Source organism: Ornithorhynchus anatinus, chromosome 3, assembly GCF_004115215.2.
Source record: "Ornithorhynchus anatinus isolate Pmale09 chromosome 3, mOrnAna1.pri.v4, whole genome shotgun sequence".
NCBI lineage: Eukaryota > Metazoa > Chordata > Mammalia > Monotremata > Ornithorhynchidae > Ornithorhynchus > Ornithorhynchus anatinus.
In genome coordinates this window covers 133,906,959-133,926,877 of record NC_041730.1, presented here as the reverse complement: position 1 = coordinate 133,926,877, position 19,919 = coordinate 133,906,959, and the positions used below count along the sequence as shown (strand labels likewise).

Sequence of the window (19,919 nt, the reverse complement as noted above, 5' to 3'; positions counted from 1 at the left end):
CATCGGCCAATTCATTTGTACTGTACTCTCCCAAGCGCTTAGTACACTGCTTTACACACAGTAAGCCCTGGATAAATACCATCAATTGATTGATATAGTGACAGTGGTGAGGGAAGCCAGAGATAATTATTCAGTGTTTCCTCAGCTCTGGTAATTCAACTGAAGGCCCTGGTCTTTTTCCATTTTTAAAACTACTTTCTTTGTTCTCAAAATTTGGAGTTTGAAGTGAGATCCGTATTGCCTTCTATGGGTGCATTCTCCTGGGGTGATATTCCCCCTCAGCCTTTAAGGAGACAGAGAATAGTCTTGGAATCCAACACAATTCCCCAGTGCAAAATACATCCAGATCATCAGAAATGGAGCGGGTCCACGGGAGTTTGGCCTGGAAATGACAAATTTATGGTCATCACAGCTGCAGGAAGGGCTGGTTTAGGTATTAAATCCTTTAATTCCCATCAGAGCTGCTCTGATTCCTCTCAGTACTCAATCTTTCCCTATCCATCCCAAGCCAACTTACTGAGGGAGAGGTTTGAGTAATAATAACAATGATGATGGTATTTGTTAAGCGCTTACTATGTGCCAAGCCCTGTTCTAAACTCTGGGATAGTTACAAGGTAATCAGATTGTCCCACTTGGGGCTTATCGTCTTCATCCCCATTTTACAGATGAGGTCACTGAGGCACAGAAAAGTTAAGTGGCTTGCCCAAGATCACACAGCAGACAAATGGCAGAGCCAAAATTAGAACCCACGACCCCTGCCTGCCAAGCCCATGCTCTTTCCATTAGGCCATGCTGCTTTTCTAAAACCTTGGAGAACGTGGGCCTTGATCCCGCTACCTCTCACATGCTAAGCGAGTGCTCTACCATTTGAGCTAATTCCCTTCCTTCTGCCTAGTCTGTGAGCCCCACGTGGGGCAGGGACTGTGTCCAACCCAAATTGCTTTTATCCACCCTGGTGCCTAGTAATAATAATAATAATGTTGGTATTTGTTAAGCGCTTACTATGTGCAGAGCACTGTTCTAAGCACTGGGGTAGATACAGGGAAATCAGGTTGTCTCACGTGAGGCTCACAGTTAATTCCCATTTTACAGATGAGGTAACTGAGGCACAGAGGAAGTGAAATGACTTGCCCACAGTCATACAGCTGACAAGTGGCAGAGCCGGAATTCGCACCCATGACCTCTGACTCCCAAGCCCGGGCTCTTTCCACTGAGTCATGCTGCTTACTACAGTGCCTGGCACATGGTAGGCACTTAACAAATACCACAATTATCATTATCAATTACCCCCATGATTCAGCATATCAATGCCTGCCTCTCCTTCTAGACTCTAAACTTCCTCCATTCATTCATTGTCATATTTATTGCATGCCTACTGTGTGCAAAGCAAAGCACATTCTTGAGGTAATTCTTGTCTACCAATTCATTATATTGTCCTCTTCCAAACCTTTAGTACAAGGTTCTGCACCTAGTAAGCACTCAATAAACACCATAGATTTTTTTTTTCAACAATATTCATTAATCTAGACTATAAACTCATCTCTAGACAGTAACTTCATTATGGACAGGGAGAATATGTGCTAATTCTGTTGTGTTTTACTCTCCCAAGTGCTCAGCCCAATGCTATGCACATAACAAACACTCTCTAAATGCCATTCATTCTTTCAATTATTTATTGAGCGTTTACTTTTGTACTAAGCTTTTGGGAGAGTCCAATGCAACAGACTCATTCCCTGCCCACAACGAGCTCACAGTCTAGAGAGGGAGACAGGCATTAATCTACATAAAGAAAAAAGTAAATCCTATTGATAGATTGATCGATTAACCACTAGCTGTATATTGAGTGCTTCATTCAGTGCTCTCCTTACAGTAAGTGCTCAGATATCCCCTCGATTGCTCTGCGCTAGGGGTAGAAAGAAGATATTAGATCAGACCCAATCTGCCTCACATGGGGCAGACTGTCTAAAGCGTAGGGAGGGTGTCCTATGTCCATTTCACAGAAGAGAAAACTGAGTTCCAGAAAAGTTGTAATGTAGCCAAGGTTCCCGAGCTGACCAATGGGAGATCTGGGACTAAAACCCAAGTCTTCTGGCTCCTGTTACTGGGCCTTTTCTACAAGGGGGTGTCATCTCCCTGGGTCAGTGCCAAAGAGTAACAGCTAGCCTCATTGCAGAGGGATAATTGTGGTATTTAAGTGCTTACTATGTGCCAGGCACTGTACTAAGCGCTGGGGTGGATACAGGCAAATCGGGGTGGACACAGTCCCTGTCCCACATGGGGCTCACAGTCTCAATCCCCATTTTACAGTCGAGGTAACAGGTCCAGAGAAGCGAAGTGATCTGCCCAAGGTCACACAGCAGCCAAGTGGTGGAGCCAAGATTAATAATGATAATAATAATGGTGGTATTTGTTACATGCTTACTATGTGCAGAGCACTGTTCTAAGCGCTGGGGTAGATACAGGGCAATGAGGTTTTCCCACGTGAGGCTCACAGTCTTCATCCCCATTTTACAGATGAGGTAACTGAGGCACAGGGAAGTTAAGTGACTTGCCCACTGTCACACAGCTGACAAGCGGCAGAGCAGGGATTCGAACCCTTGACCTCCTGACTACTAGGCCCGACCTCTATCCACTATGCCATGCTGCTTCTCTGGGTGCTGTTCAATAGAAGCCCCCAGGTCACAGTCATAGCTTCATTATGGCACTATTTTCTTTCATTCTTCCATCGCATTCCATCCAAACCTTGCACTATTCCCCTCTAGATTGTAAGCTTGTAGTGGGCAGGAAATGTTTCTGCTTAATGTTATATCATAGTCTCTCAAAACACTTAATACAGCACTCAATAAGCACTCAATAAATTCAGTTGACTGACTGACTTGAATGTCTCTTTCTCTCAGGAATAGAGTGTGGCCTAATGACTAGAATGTGGACCCGGGAGTCAGAGGGCTTGGGTTCTAATTCTGACTCTGCCACCTGTGTGCTGTGTGACCTTGGGCTAGTCACTTCATTTGCTGGGCTTCAGCTCCCTGTGAGTCCCATGTGGGGATTAAGACTGTGAGCTCTTAGTGGGACAGGGACTGTGTCCAACCTGATTAGTTTGTATCTACCTCAGTACTTAGTACAGTGCCTGGCACATAGTAAATGCTTTAAAAATACTGTTCAGTTCCCTATGAGTCCCATGTGGGACATAGACCTGTTGTTGGGTAGGGATTGTCTCTACTTGTGGCTGAAATTATACTTTCCAAGCACTTAGTACACAGTAAGTGCTCAGTAAATACGATTGAATGAATGACAGGCTGTGTCCAACCTGATGAGCTTGTATCTAGACTGTGAGCCCGTTATTGGGCAGGGATTGTCTCTATCTGTTGCCGAATTGTACATTCCAAGTGCTTAGTACAGTGCCCTACACATAGTAAGCACTCAATAAATACGATTGAATGAATGAATACCCTTAGAACAGTTCCTGGCATCTAGTAAAAGCACTTGACAAATACCGTGAAAAGAAATAACGCCTGGACACTTCCCTTCCCTGCCCATCATAAAATATGCCTGGCCCCCACCATGACAACACTGTATAAACCACTGGGAAATGTAACCGTGCTTTTCTTTCTCTTTTTTTTTCTTTTTGCTCCCTTGACCTCTTTAATCATTATTCATGCTATCGTAGGTGTTTCCAGAACCCTGCAGTAACGTGATAGATTTTCCAGATGTAAAATTTCTTGGCTCCAGTTGATTTCATTTTTGGAGTTGTGTATATCTCTGATTTATGAATCTAACCTTAGGACAGAAGATATTTGGACTGCCCGAGTCAAGGCATCCAGCAAAAAGCAGCAATTAGATTTTGGTGAGAGAAACTGTTCAATCAATATAATAAAACCAGTTGTTTAACTTCTTTTCTTTGAAGCACTTACCCTGCATTTGTCATGTTTTGTTCTCGGTGGTTTTTGTTCTGTGCAGTTAAAGAATGTGACCCAAAGGTTGTAAGAGTCTTGTTTCAAAATCAAAAAATTATAAAGCCACCATGCTAAAGTTTCTACATTGTACTCAAGATAGAAGAGGATGTTCAGATTTTTATAGTTCAGCTGCAGCTAACTCTGAATTAAGGTCAGGGTGGATATTCAGGAAGCCTCATGTACAGAGAAGCATTGTGGCCTACTGGAAAGAGCACGGGCTTCAGAGCCAGAGGACCTGGGTTCTAATCTAGTCTCCAACACAAGTCTGCTTTATGACCTTGGGCAAGTCTCTTAACTTCTTTGGGCCTCAGTTACCCCATCTGTAAAATGGGGATTAAGATGATGATGATGGTGTTGGTATTTGTTAAGCGCTTACTGTGTGCAGAACACTGTTCTAAGCACTGGGGTAGATACACGGTAATCACGTTGTCCCATGTGAGGCTCACAGTTAATCCCCATTTTACAGGTGAGGTAACTGAGCCCCAGAGAAGTGACGTGACTTGCCCGCAGTCACACAGCTGACAAGTGGCAGAGTCGGGATTCGAACCCATGACCTCTGACTCCCAAGCCCGGGCTCTTTCCACTGAGCCACGCTGCTTCTCCAACTGTGAGCCCTATGCAGGGCAGGGACTGTGTCCAACCTGATTAGTTTGAATCTACCTCAGCACTTAGTACAGTACCTGGCACATAATAAATGCTTAAAAAATACCATAAAAACAAAATGAAAACACAGAATTATTTGAGTTTACTTTTAGAACCATCACAGTTAGCTCAGGTAAGCACAGTTTCCGATGTTTTCTTAATATTGTTTTAATGGTATTTCTTAAGCACTTATTATCTGCTCAAGCACTGTTCTAAGTGCTGGGTTAGATACAAGTTAATCAAGTTGGACACGGTTTCTGCCCCACAGTGGGGGTCACAGTCTCAATCCCCATTTTCCAGATGAGGTAACAGAGGCTCAGAGAAGTAAAGTGACTTGCCTAAGGTCACACAGCAGACAAGTGGCAGAGATGGGATTAGAATCTAGGTCTTTCTGACTCCCTGCCCCAGGCTTTCTCCACTAGGCCATGAAATCATTTAGAGTCTGATTTAATTATGTAAGAATGGTCTGTCCTTGATATTTGGAACATGACCTAACCACTTCCTGATACACAGGAGAGCTGTGAATCAGCCCCACCGCACGTATGAACATATTTGTAATTCATCTGTAATTTTATTTATTCATATCAATGTCTTGTTTCTCCCTCCCTAGACTGTACGTTTGTTGTGGGCAGGGAATGTTTATTATTTATTCTACTCTCTCAAGAGCTTAATCTAGTGCTTTTCACTTAGTAAGCACTCAATATGTACGACTGAGTGAATGAATGATGAATTGAACGATGGAGAAGACTGCAAGCAAACATGATCAGTCATTGAGTGTTTACCATATGCACAGCAGTGTACCAAATGATTGGGAGAGGGCAATACTTCATTCATTCAATAGTATTTATTGAGCGTTTACTATGTGCAGAGCACTGAACTAAGCGCTTGGAATGAACAAGTCGGCAACAGATAGAGACAGTCCCTGCCGTTCGACGGGCTTACAGTCTAATCGGGGGAGACAAACAGATGAGAACGATGGCGATAAATAGAGTCGAGGGCAAGAACATCTCGTAAAAACAATGGCAACTAAATAGAATCGAGGCGATGTACATTTCATTGACACAATAAATAGGGTAATGAAAATATATACAGTCGAGCAGACGAGTACAGTGCTGAGGGGATGGGAAAGGAGAGGGGGAGGAGCAGAGGGAGATGGGGGGAAAAGAGGGTTAAGCTGCGGAGAGGTGAGGGGGGGGTGGTAGAGGGAGTAGAGGGAGAAGGGGAGCTCAGTCTGGGAAGGCCTCTTGGAAGAGGTGAGCTTTAAGTAGGGTTTTGAAGAGGGGAAGAGAATGAGTTTGGCAGAGGTGAGGAGGGAGGGCGTTCCGGGACCGCGGGAGGACGTGGCCCAGGGGTCGACGGCGGGATAGGCGAGACCGAGGGTCGGTGAGGAGGTGGGCCGCGGAGGAGCGGAGCGTGCGGGGTGGGCGGTAGAAAGAGAGAAGGGAGGAGAGGTAGGAAGGGGCAAAGGGATGTAGAGCCTCGAAGCCTAGAGTGAGGAGTTTTTGTCTGGAGCAGAGGTCGATAGGCAGCCACTGGAGGTGTTTAAGAAGGGGAGTGACATGCCCAGAGCATTTCTGCAGGAAGATGAGCCGGGCAGCGGAGTGAAGAATAGACTGGAGCGGGATGAGAGAGGAGGAAGGGAGATCAGAGAGAAGGTTGACTCATTCGATAGTATTTATTGAGTGCTTACTATGTGCAGAGCACTGTACTAAGCACTTGGAATGTACAATTCGGGAACAGGTAGAGGTAATCCCTGCCCAATGACGGGCTCACAGTCTAATCGGGGGGGACGGACAGCAGAGAAAACAACAGAACAAAATAAGACAATTCGACAGAGTTGGTAGAAACGATCCCTGCCCACCAGGAGTTCATAATGTACAGTCCACACAATCTATAATAATGAAACTGCGTACTTTGGCCCTCAAAAAAAATCCATTTTATCCACTGTCCTTGGATATGAAACCCGTTTAAAGTGATGCTTCTGTGAAGTACTTACTCTGTGCTGAGGACTCTGCCAAGCCCTGTGGGAGCTTCCTGAGAATCTGGGCTCAGGAAAGAATTTTCTTACTTGTGGTTTCGTTCAATTCGTTCTGTTGTATTTATTGAGCACTTACTGTGTGCAGAGCACTGTACTAAGTGCTTGGTAGAGGACAAAATAACAGTAAACAGACGCATTCTCTGCCCACAGTGAGTTTCCCTTCTAGAGGGGGCAGGCAGGAGTGCTGCTCATTGCTACAGAGAAGCAGCCTGGCTGAGCGGTTAGAGCTCGGGCCTGGAAGTCAGAATAACCCAAGTTCTTATCCTGGCTCTGTCACTTATCTGCTCTGTGACCTTGGCCAAGTCACTTCACTTCTCTGGGCCTCAGTTACCTCATCTGTAAAATGGGGATTAAGACTGTGAACCCCATGTGGGACAGGAACCACGTCTCACCCAATTACCTTGTATCCACACCAGCGCTTAGTAATAATAATGATAATGACGGTATTTGTTAAATGCTTACTGTGTGCAAAGCACTGTTCTAAGCGCTGGGGGGATACAAGGTGATCAGGTTGTCCCACGTGGGGCTCACAGTCTTAATCCCCATTTTACAGATGAGGTAATTGAGGCCCAGAGAAGTTAAATGACTTGCCCAAAGTCACACAGCTGACAGGAGGCGGGGCCGGAATTATAACCCACGATCTCTGACTCCCAAGCCCGAGCTCTTTCCACTGAGCCACGCTGCTTCACTACATTGCCTGACCCATAATAAGTATAAACACCACAATCATTATTATTATCTACTCCAGCACTTAGTACAGTGCCTGGCACATAATAAGTGCTTTAACAAATACTATTAAAAAAATCACAAAGGGCCAGCAAAGTTTTGGTTCATTTTTGCAGCCTCACGTGGATGCCGTGTGGTAGTCCTCCTAACCCCATCCTCAGTGGCCTAAGCAGCTCCTCCAATCTTTGTGCAGGAGGAAGTCGATTAGTCAATCATATTTATTGTGAACTATGTGTGGAGCACTGTACTAAGCCTTGGGAGAGTACAGTACAACAATAAACAGACACATTCCCTGCCCATGATCAGTTTGCAGTCCAGAGGGGGAGACAGGCATTAATATGACTAAATAAATAAGTTCTTTCAGGCTGGGAGGAGGGATGGATAAAGGGAGGAAGGGAATGGGAAAAAAGGAAAAGAGGAGTTAGGGAAGGCCTCTTGGAGGAGATGTGCTTTCAATAAGGCTTTGAATGAGGGGCGAGTAGCACTGTAAAATCCATTGCTTCCCCCTACCCGTAATTTATCTCTCTGTCTACCCCAGTAGACTGCAAGCTCCTTGAGGGTAGAGCCCACATCTTACTCTACTGTACTCCTCCAAGTGCTTTGTAGAATGTCCAGCACAGAGCAGGATGGATAAATTTATACGAATTGGCCTCTTAAACCAAAGATTATGCCTACCAACTCTGTTGTATTGTAGTGATAATGATAAGGATGGTATTGGTTAGGCGCTTACTAGGTGCAAAGCACTGGTTTAAGCACTGGCGCAGATACAAGGTAATCAGGTTGTCCCACTTGGGACTCAGTCTTCATCCCCATTTTACAGATGAGGTAACCGAGGCGCAGAGAAGTGAAACGACTTGCCCAAAGCCGTACAGCTGATAAGCGGCGGAGCCGGGATTAGAACCCACAAGCTCTGACTCCCAAGACCGCGTTCTTTCCACTAAGCCTCGCTGCTTCTCTATTGTAATAATTATGGTATTCATTAAGTGCTTACTATGTGCCAAGCACTATTCTAAGTACTGAGGTAAATGCTAGTTAATCAGGTCTACTCTCCCAAGTGCTTAGTATGGTATTTGGCACACAGGACGCGCTCAGTACAGTTGATTGATAAGCGGCTTGAATTCGATAATTTCATTCATTCATCCAGCCATATTTATTGAGCGCTTACTATGTGCAGAGCATTGTACTAAGCGCTTGGGAAGTACAATTGGGCAACAGATAGAGACAATCCCTACCCAACAATGGGCTCACAGTCCTCTCAATATCTGTGGTAGAAATTCAGGGTTAATGTCATCAACTTTTGAGGTGCCTATGTAATGATGGCAAACAGTGAAGCTCACCGAAAGTTTGGGCATGGGTTAGAGAAGCAGCGTGGCTCAGTGGAAAGAGCCGGGTTTGGGAGTCAGAGGTCATGGGTTCTAATCCCAGCTCCGCCACTTGTCAGCTGTGTAACTTTGGGCAGGTCACTTAACCTCTCTGTGCCTCAGTTACCTCATCTGTACAATGGGGATGAAGACTGTGGGACAACCTGTTTACCTTGCATCGCCCAGCGCTTAGAACAATGGTTTGCACATAGTAAGTGCTTAACAAATACTATCATTATTATTATTATTCAACTATACTCTCCCCAGCATTTGGTATAGTACTGGATTTAAGCTCTTCCATTAGATTGTAAACTCAGTGAAGGTAGAATCGTGTCTGATAACTCTATTGTTAAGAGATGAGAGAAGCAGCATGACTTAGTGGAAAGAGCCCGGGCTTGCCAGTCAGAGGTCATGGGTTCTAATCCCAACTCTGTTGCTCGTCAGCTGTGTGACTTTGGGCAAATCATGTCACTTCTCTGTGCCTCAGTTATCTCATCTGTAAATAGGGATTAAGACTGTGAGCCCCACGTGACATGACCTGATTACCTGGGAAGCAGCATGGCTCAGTGGAAAGAGCACGGGCCTGGGAGTCAGAGGTCGTGGCTTCTAATCCCAACAGTGCCACTCATCAGCTATGTGACTTTGGGTAAATCATGTCACTTCTCTGTGCCTCAGTTATCTCATCTGTAAAATAGGGATTAAGACTGTGAGCCCCACGTGGCATGACCTGATTACCTGGGAAGCAGCATGGCTCAGTGGAAAGAGCATGGGCCTGGAAGTCAGATGTCATGGGTTCGAATCCCAGCTCTGCCACTCGTCAGCTGTGTGACTGTGGGCAAGTCACTTCACTTCTCTGTGCCTCAGTTACCTCATCTGTAAAATGGGGATGAAGACTGTGAGCCTCACGTGGGACAACCTGAGTACCGTGTATCTCCCCTAGTGCTTAGAACAGTGCTCTGCACATGGCTCAGTGGAAAGAGCCCGGGCTTAGGAGTCAGAGGTCATGGGTTTTAATCCCGGCTCTGCCGCTTGTCAGTTGGGTGACTTTGGGCAAGTCACTTAGCTTCTCTGTGCCTCAGTGACCTTATCTGTCAAATGACGATGAAGACTGTGAGCCTCAACTGTATATATTTTCGTTACCCTATTTATTTTGTTAATGAATTGTACATCGCCTTGATTCTATTTATTTGCCATTGTTTTTACGAGATGTTCTTCCCCTTGACGCTGTTTAGTGCCATTGTTCTTGTCTGTCCGTCTCCCCCGATTAGACCGTAAGCCCGTCAAACGGCAGGGACTGTCTCTATCTGTTGCCGACTTGTTCATCCCAAGCGCTTAGTACAGTGCTCTGCACATAGTAAGCGCTCAATAAATACTATTGAATGAATGAATGAATGACCTGATTACCCTGTATCTACCCCAGAGCTTAGAACAGTGCTTGGCACATAGTAAGCGTTTAACAAATACCAACATTATTATAGTAAGCGCTTAACAAATACCAACATCATTATTACCTTGTATCTACCCCAGCAATTAGAGCTCTTAGTAAATGCTTAACAAATACCATCATCATCATCATCATCATTATTATTATTCTTGTTACTCTTATTACTATATTCTTTCAAGAAGATTGTAACTTTAGACAGCACAAGACTGTGAGCTCCTCTCCACTAGATCGTAAACACCCATGGGCAGGAATCGTGTCAACCAGCGGGATTGTACTCTTCCAACCACTTAGTACAGTGGCCTGCACGCAGTCAGCACTCGAATACCATTTAGCGTGGCACACTCCACTAGGTGCTTGGGAAATCTGGAAATTATTACAAATTTCTCTTTCCTTCTGAAAAATACCCCTTTGACTGGTTCTTGGGTGTGAAAACCCCTGACAAGTAGAAAAAACAAAAAGAAAAGAATTGGCAGTCTTTCATGAAATGAAGTTAGTGTAGGTTTCAAAATGAAAGCATTTAAGCCACAGGCAATGTACTGATCATCTTCCCAAATTGATTCATCAAGCAAAATGTAAATATGTTTTATGACATCATATCTGATGGGCGCGGGGGGGGGGGGGGGGGGGCACTCTTCTCCTAGCCACAGCAAAATGGTGGCCTAATAAGGTGTAATTAAAACACGGTGCTAATGCAAACAGGAACAGACCCAGAGGGCAGAATACAAATGGTTCTGCATTTGCCAGTATTTCAGTATTCACAAGTCAGATGAAATTAGTTCTCATACAAACGACCTCTCCCCACTATCAAAATGTGGAAGACCAGCAATATCGAGGACAGTAAGTCATGTTCCTAGGCTACGGTGTCATGATGAACACCTTGCAGGTCTCCCTAAAGCCGAACTGGGCTTCCGCCAAGGGGAATAAAAGCTTAAGGTTGTGCTGCTGAGTGTTTGGGTGCTCAAATAGGAATTTTAAATGCGGAAGGTTAAAGAAAAAAAAACAAAGACCTCCTGGAACTGGAAGCTAGCCCGGTTGAGATCAATTCTCTGGAGGCTCCTTTTGCTCCAGAAGACCTGGAGTTCATTTGGCTTCTTTCATTAAAACATCTCCAGGAAATGAAATTCTATTGCAAATCAGTAAAGGAAAGCCATTTGCTACACATTTTCTCCACCGTTTTTCTCACTGCTTGTGCCTCCTTCCGTATAGCTAACTAGTTGGCATATAAGGAAGCCAAATCATGGAGAGCAATCAGTAGTACTTGTTGAGCACTTATTGTAGGCAGAGCACTGTGCTGAGCACTGGGTTCAGCACTTGGAAAGTACAGTAAAGTTAGAGACATGATCTCTGCTCTCAAGGAGTTGAGAAAAAGATATAAACCTCTGGAGTCAAAAAGCATCTCTTTAAGCGTATTACCTAGTGGTTTCTACCTCTCTAGATTGTAAACTCATTGTGGGCAGGGGATGTGTCTTTTAATTGTTATACCGTGTTCCCCCAAGTGCTTAGTACAGTGCTCTGCAAACAGTAAGTGCTCAATAAATACGACTGACTGATTGACACTTTTAATCACGGCTCTCCACAAGGAGTTTATTGTTTCCCCGACTAGGTCTCACAGGATACACGACAGGTGGGCAGATTGTAAAAAGTGTATTCTTCATTTCCTTCTCCATGTGCCTCTTCCTTGTCTCCTCCACCAACCACATGGTCAGATCTCCCCCTTGCTTGGAAGCTGAATGAACACAGCTCTCCCAATCTGTGGATCCCTTCTGAAATTACTTCTCCTCCAAAAAGCCCTCCCTATTTAATCCCTAATCTCCCCAGTTTATACCTTTCCACCTGAACACTCAGCTCCACAGCATGGCATAGTGAATAAGCCTAGGCCTGGGAGTCAGAAGGTCATGAGTTCTAATCCTGGTTCTCCTAGCCACTGTGCTAGGCACTGTGTCTGTTGTGGCACTGTGTCTACTGTGTGACCTTGGACAAATCACTGTACTTCTCTGTGCCTCAACTCCCTCGTCTGTCAAATGGGGATTAAGACTGTGAGCCCCACGTGGGGGCAGGGACCATGTCCAACCCGATTTGCTTGTGTCTACCCTAGTGTTTAGTACAGTGCCTGGCGCTTAGTGAGCACTGAACAAATGCCATCATCATTATTATCATTATTATTATTTAGGTACACATCCAGAATTTATTTTGTCTTTCTCCTCCTCTAGACTCGAAACTCACTTTGGGCAGGGTAGGTGTCTACCAACTCTGTTATATTTACTCATCCAAGCACACAGAACATTGCTCTGCTCACTATGTAAATATGCAAATGAATATGTAAATAAATAAATATAATATGACTATATGAATATGTAAGTAAAGTGAATATGTTGCACAAAATGCATACCTTATTTAAGCACTAATTTATGTATATATCCCCTTTTCCATCTCCTCTCTGTCAGTTATAGTCTCCCCCATTATACTGTGAATTCCTTGAGGGCAGGGTTTTTGTCTTGTAATAATAATAATAATGATGATGATGATATTTGTTAAGTGCTTTCTATGTGCCAAGCACTGTTCTAAGCACAAGTATAGATACAAGGTAATCAGGTTGTCCCATGAGGGACTCACAGTCTTAATCCCCATTTTACAGATAAGGTGGTACTAATAATAACGTTGGTATTTGTTAAGCGCTTACTATGTGCAGACCACTGTTATAAGCGCTGGGGTAGATACAGGGTTATCAGGTTATCCCACGTGAGGCTCACAGTCTTAATCCCCATTTTACAGATGAGGTAACTGAGGCACAGAGAAGCTAAGTGACTTGCCCACAGTCACACAGCTGACAAGTGGCAGAGGCGAGATTAGAACCAGATTAAAACCCACAACCTCTGACTCCCAGGCCCATGCTCTTTTCCACTAAGCCACGCTCTTTCTCTAACTCTACTGGACTCTCCCAAGCACTTAATACAGTGCTCTGCACATCAATTGCCTAATAAATACTACTGATGGATTGACATCCTTTTCAGAAAATAGGCAACTTGCACTAGGACGCTATCGATTATGACTCTATCTATGCTTATAGATGTGTCATTAACTAGTGCTAATTGAAATGGGCTTGAATTATGTTATTCAGACCAGTGAAAATGCTTTCACAGTTGAGGAGGAGAGGAAGGGAGGTGTTTGGAGTAAGTCAAAGTAATCTCTTCTCTCCAAGAGAAGCAGCATAGTGTAGTGGAAAGAGCACAGGTCTTGGAGTAAGAAGGACCTGGGTTCTAATTCCGGCTCCGCCACTTGTCTGCTCTGTGACCCTGGGCAAGTCACTTTGCTTCTCTGTGCCTCAGTTCCCTCTTCTATAAATGGGGATCAAGACTGTGAGCCCCATGTGGGACAGGCAGTGTGTCCCAAATAATTAGCTGGTATCTACCCCAGCACATAGTACTATGTGTCTGGCACATAGTAAGCCCTTACCAAATACATTAAAATAAATAATAAAATAAAATTAAAAAAACTCAACACTGCTGTGGTGCAAGAAAGCTGCAGAAGAGTCTTCTAGCTGGGGATGGCTTCCAGGAGCCATGGAGAAGCAGCATGGTTCAGTGGAAAGAACACGGGCTTTGGAGTCAGAAGTCATGGGTTCGTATGCCGGCTCTGCCACTTGGCAGCCGTGTGACTGTGGGCAAGTCACTTAACTTCTCTGTGCCTTAGTTAGCTCATCTGTAAAATGGGGATTAAGACTGTGAGCCCCATGTGGGACAACCTGATTCCCCTGTGTCTACCCCAGCGCTTAGAACAGTGCTCTGCACCTAGTAAGCGCTTAACAAATACCAACATTATTATTCACCAAAGTCCAGAATCCATTTGTTGCTTCTGGAACTGGAAAATGATAATAATAATAATTACGGTACTTGTTAAGCACTTACTATGTTCCAAGCACTGTTCTAAGTGCTGGGGTAGATACAAATTACTTAGGTTGGACACAGTTCCTGTCCCACATGGGGCTCACAGTCTTAACCCCTATTTTACAGTTGAGGTAACTGAGACACAGATAAGTTAAGTGACTCATCCAAGGTCACACAGCAGAGGCAGGGGTGTTCTGGGGTGTTTGCCTAACACATAGTTACATCAGAGTTGGGGGTGGGGGTGGTAAGCTCGATATGGGCAGGGAATGTGCTTATTCTTATGTTGTACCCTCTCAAGTGCTTAGTATTCATTCATTCATTCAATAGTATTTATTGAGCGCTTACTATGTGCAGAGCACTGTACTAAGCGCTTGGGATGAACAAGTCAGCAACAGATAGAGACAGTCCCTGCCGTTTGACGGGTTTACGGTCTAATCGGGGGAGACGGACAGACGAGAACAATGGCACTAAACAGCGTCAAGGGGAAGAACATCTCGTAAAAACCGATGGCAACTAAATAGAATCGAGGCGATGTACAATTCATTAACAAAATAAATAGGGTAACGAAAATATATACAGTTGAGCGGACGAGTACAGTGCCGTGGGGATGGGAAGGGAGAGGTGGAGGAGCAGAGGGAAAAGGGGAAAGTGAGGCTTTAGCTGCGGAGAGGTAAAGGGGGGATGGCAGAGGGAGTAGAGGGGGAAGAGGAGCTCAGTCTGGGAAGGCCTCTCGGAGGAGGTGATTTTTAAGTAAGGTTTTGAAGAGGGAAAGAGAATCAGTTTGGCGGAGGTGAGGAGGGAGGGCGTTCCAGGACCGCGGGAGGACGTGACCCAGGGGTCGACGGCGGGATAGGCGAGACCGAGGGACGGCGAGGAGGTGGGCGGCAGAGGAGCGGAGCGTGCGGGGTGGGCGGTAGAAAGAGAGAAGGGAGGAGAGGTAGGAAGGGGCGAGGTGATGGAGAGCCTTGAAGCCTAGAGTGAGGAGTTTTTGTTTGGAGCGGAGGTCGATAGGCAACCACTGGAGTTGTTTAAGAAGGGGAGTGAAATGCCCAGATCGTTTCTGCAGGAAGATGAGCCGGGCGGCGGAGTGAAGAATAGCCCGGAGCGGGGCGAGAGAGGAGGAAGGGAGGTCAGAGAGAAGGCTGACACGGTAGTCTAGCCGGGATATAACGAGAGCCCGTAATAGTAAGGTAGCCGTTTGGGTGGAGAGGAAAGGGCGGATCTTGGCGATATCATAGAGGTGAAACCGGCAGGTCTCGGTAACGGATAGGATGTGTGGGGTGAACGAGAGGGACGAGTCAAGGATGACACCGAGATTGCGGGCCTGCGGGACGGGAAGGATGGTCGTGCCATCCACGGTGATGGAGAAGTCTGGGAGCGGACCGGGTTTGGGAGGGAAGATGAGGAGCTCAGTCTTGCTCATGTTGAGTTTTAGGTGGCGGGCCGACATCCAGGTGGAGACGTCCCGGAGGCGGGAGGAGATGCGAGCCTGAAGGGAGGGGGAGAGGACAGGGGCGGAGATGTAGATCTGCGTGTCATCTGCGTAGAGATGGTAGTCAAAGCCGTGAGAGCGGATGAGTTCACCGAGGGAGTGAGTGTAAATGGAGAACAGAAGAGGGCCAAGAACTGACCCTTGAGGAACTCCAACAGTTAAAGGATGGGAGGGGGAGGAGGCTCCGGCGTAGGAGACCGAGAACGATCGGCCAGAGAGGTAAGAGGAGAACCAGGAGAGGACAGAGTCCGTGAAGCCAAGGTGAGATAAGGTATGGAGGAGGAGGGGATGGTCGACAGTGTCAAAGGCAGCGGAGAGGTCAAGGAGGATCAGAATGGAGTAGGAGCCATTGGATTTGGCAAGAAGGAGGTCACGGGTGACCTTAGAGAGAGCAGTCTCGGTAGAGTGGAGGGGACGGAAGCCAGATCGGAGGGGGTCTAGGAGAGAATGGGAGTTAAGGAATTCTAGGCATCGATTGTAGACGACTCGTTCTAGGATTTTGGAAAGGAAGGGTAGTAGGGAGATAGGACGATAACTGGAGGGTTATCGTCCTGTTAACTGGACGATAACTGGTAGTATAGTGCTCTACACACAGTAAGCGCTCAATAAATATGCTTGAGTGAATGAGTGTGTGTCGCGGGGATAGAATAGACAGCCTTCACGCATTGAGGCAGTGGTGTTGGAGGCTCTGGGTTCAATGCCGGAATGGGCCTCTGAGCCACTGTCCCAGCCTGGCTCTTGTGGTTTAGCCTGGGTCAGATTTTCCGGGAGGACCCAGGCCAACGGAAGATCCACCAAATGCTTAATTTCTTAATGTTCTCGGTGAACCACGATGCTTCTCAAAGCGGGACCCGGTGAAAAAGGAATCGCCTCTGGTAGTGGAAACGGTCATCCCCATTCAGTGGTGCCTCCAAGGAAAGACTGGGGAATGTAGCGCATCGCCGCACGGTGACAACGGGATGGGATTTTCATTCTCTCGGGCCGTGTTCTCGTAGTTCAGCCAAATTGTTCCGTTCAGCCCGCCTGACTCTTTCCTGACTTTTTTTGCAGGATTCTGAGCAACAACAAGATCCTGTGGGTCAAGAACGGCGCTTTCTTCGGCCTGAGATCCCTGGAAAGGCTGTGAGTAAAATCCTCTGACCCTCCCTTCTCTTCCCCATCCCTTGACTTATGTTTTTCCCCAAAACCCTACTCACACCACCGCTCCTCATCACTGATATTGGGAGCTGAATTGCACGACGGCCCGGAACGACCCTCTGGCTTTGAGGAGTAGAACGGGGCTTTCTGCTCAGCATCGCGTTAACCGGTCAGAACTAAAAGCAAACTAACAAAAGTGGGTATGGAAAACACGGGAAATGGTGAGCAGCAATTTGTAACAAAAATAAATACCAACATGGAGATCAGTGGGTTCTAATTCCAGCTCCGCCACTTGTCTGCTATCTGACCTTGAGCAAGCCACTTCACTTCTCTGTGCCTCAGTTATCTCCTCTGTAAAATGGGGATTGAGACTGTGAGCCCCATGTGGGACAATCTGATTCCCTTGTATCTACCCCAGCGGTTAGAACAGTGCTTGGCACATAGTGAGCGCTTAACAAATACCATAATTCTTATTGTTGTTGAGTGCTCACTATATGCAGAACATTGTACTAAGCACTCGGGAAGAGTATAATATAGCGATATAACAGAGACATTCCCTGCCCACGGTGAGATTACCATCTATAGGGGGAGGCAGACATTAAAATAAATACTACTGTTACTACTACTAATAGTAATAGTGGTTCTGAGTAAGTGCTTACTATGTGTCAAGCTCTGTTCTAAGCGCTGGGGTGGGTACAAGTTAATTAGGGTGGACACAGTCCCTGTCTCACATAGGCTGACACTCTTAATCACCATTTTACAGATGAGGTAACTGAGGCCCAGAGAAGTGAAGTGACTTGCCCAAGGATACTCAGCAGACATGTGGCAGAGCCGGAATCAGAACCCAGGTCCTTCTGACGCCCAGGCCCGGGCTCTATCCACTAAGTCATGCTGGATAAGGACCTAAGTGCTGTGGGGCTGGGAAGAGGATGAGGCGGGAGAGGATGAAAATGAAAAGAGGGATTAGTAGGGAAGGCCTCTTGGAGGAGGTGTACCCTCAATAAGGCGTTGAACGGTGGGTGAGCAGTTGTCTGTCAGAGATGAAGAGGGAGGAGCGCATTCCAGGCCAGCAGGTCAACGTGGTTAAGGCGGGTGTATGTGAAGTTAAATTTTCTCAAGCTCTATTAAATTTTCTCGAGCTCTACTTTATGTTTGCTTGTTGCTGGTCCAGTGGAGTATCCAACACAGGAGTCTGGGTCCTTTCCTCCATCCCGAGACGTCGCCTGGGAAACGTGGCTGTCAGCGTCTATCCGTACATCTTGAAAGAATCCTGAAATTGTCAGAGCTCTGAGGCGGAGTATCTGTAGCTGACGGATGCAGAGCGAGAGATGAAATATTCATTATCTAGATCATTAGCAAACAAGTGTGATCACAGTGATCGTGGCAGAGAGTTCATAATGGTGATATTTGTTAAGCACTTACTATGTACCAAGCACTGTACCAAGCTCTGGGGTAGATACCCCTATGCACTAGGGGAAGTGGCATGGTGTAGTGGATAGAGCACGGGCCTGGGAGTCAGAGGTTAATGGGTACTATTCCCAGCTCCACCACATGTCTGCCATGCCATGAGGGGCAAGTCACTTCATTTCTCTGTGCCTCAGTAACCTCATCTGTAAAATGGGGATTAAAGACTGTGAACCCCATGTAGGCCAGGGACTGTGTCCCACCTGATTTGCTGCATTCACTCCAGTGCTTAGTTCAGTGCCTGGCACATACGTGGCTCAGTGGAAAGAGCCTGGGCATCGGAGTCAGAGGTCATGGGTTCGACTCCCGGCTCTGCCACTTGTCAGCTGTGTGACTGTGGGCAAGTCACTTAACCTCTCTGTACCTCAGTTACCTCATCTCTAAAATGGGGATTAACTGTGAGCCTCACATGGGACAACCTGATTAACTGGATCTACCCCAGCGCTTAGAACAGTGCTCTGCACATAGTAAGCGCTTAACAAATACCAACATTATTATTGAGTGCCACAGTTATGATTATTATCATTATTACTTGGATCTGAACCCTTTGGGCACCCCATCATCAACCACACAGCATGTATGCACATATCCATAATTTGTTTCAATGTCTGTCTCTCTCACTAGACTGTAAACATGTTGCGGGCAGGGAATGGGTCTACCGATTCTATTGTATTGTACTCTCCCAAGCACTTAGTACGATGCTCTGCACATAGTAAGCGCTTAATGAATGCCAATGATTGATTAATTGATAAACTACAATGAAAATCAGATTCATCCATACCTGGGGCTCAGGGTACACAGAAGAATGGGTATTGAATCCTCATTTTACAGATGAGCAAAGAGGGGCACCGAGAAGTGAAGTGAGTTGCCCAAGGTCACAGAGCAGGCAAGTGGCGAAGTCGGGATTGGAATCCAGGCCCTCTGACTCACAGGTCTTTGTTCTTTTCAGTAGGCCACACTCTTTAACAATAGTAGTAATAGTATGATAAGAGAAGCAGCGTGGATCAGTGGAAAGAGCCCGGGTTTGGGAGTCAGAGGTCATGGGTTCGAATCCCTGCTCTGCCACTTGTCAGCTGTGTGACTGTGGGCAAGTCACTTCACTTCTCTGGGCCTCAGTTCCCTCATCTGTAAAATGGGGATGAAGACTGTGAGCCTCATGTGGGACAATCTGATGACCCTGTATCTCCCCCAGCGCTTAGAACAGTGCTCTGCACATAGTAAGTGCTTAACAAATACCAATATTATTATTATTATAACACTGTTCTGTACAAGGTGATCAGGTTGTCCCAAATGGGTCTCACAGTCTTAATCCCCATTTTACAGATGAGGGAACTGAGGCACAGAGAAGTTAAGTGACTTGCCTAAAGTCACATAGCTGACAAGTGGCAGAGCCGGAATTAGAACCCATGACCTCTGACACCCAAGCCCAGGCTCTTTAAACTAAGCCATGCTGCTTCTGATATGGAGTCTGGTTTTACCAGCCTTTTCTTACTGACTCAGCCTTACTATGTGCCAAGCACTGTTCTAAACTCTGGAGTACATAGAAATTAATCAGGTTGGACACAATCCCTGTCCCAAATGGGGTTCACAGTTTTAATCCCCATTTTACAGATGAGGTAACTGAGGCCCAGAGAAGTGAAGTGACTTACCCAAGTTCACACAGCAGATATGTGGCAGAGCCAGGATTATGAATGAATGAATGAATGAATGAGAATGAATTAGAACTCATGCCCTCTGACTTCCAGGCCCATGCTCTTTTCCAATAGGCCACGCGACTT

At 46.0% G+C, this 19,919-nt stretch overlaps 1 protein-coding gene across 2 annotated transcripts in view; it reads left to right on the top strand.

The window, feature by feature from the left end:
- ADGRA1 (adhesion G protein-coupled receptor A1) overlaps positions 1 to 19,919 on the top strand; it is a 679,465-nt gene that overhangs the window by 110,356 nt on the left and 549,190 nt on the right. The window contains exons 1-2 of one of the 2 annotated variants that reach the window (XM_029061335.2): positions 3,768 to 3,844; positions 16,591 to 16,662. The gene's annotated coding sequence lies outside the window, so the exon portion shown is untranslated. Of the gene's footprint in view, positions 1 to 3,767; positions 3,845 to 16,590; positions 16,663 to 19,919 lie in introns of those variants that run through there. The other variant, XM_029061334.2, reaches the window with a different exon arrangement.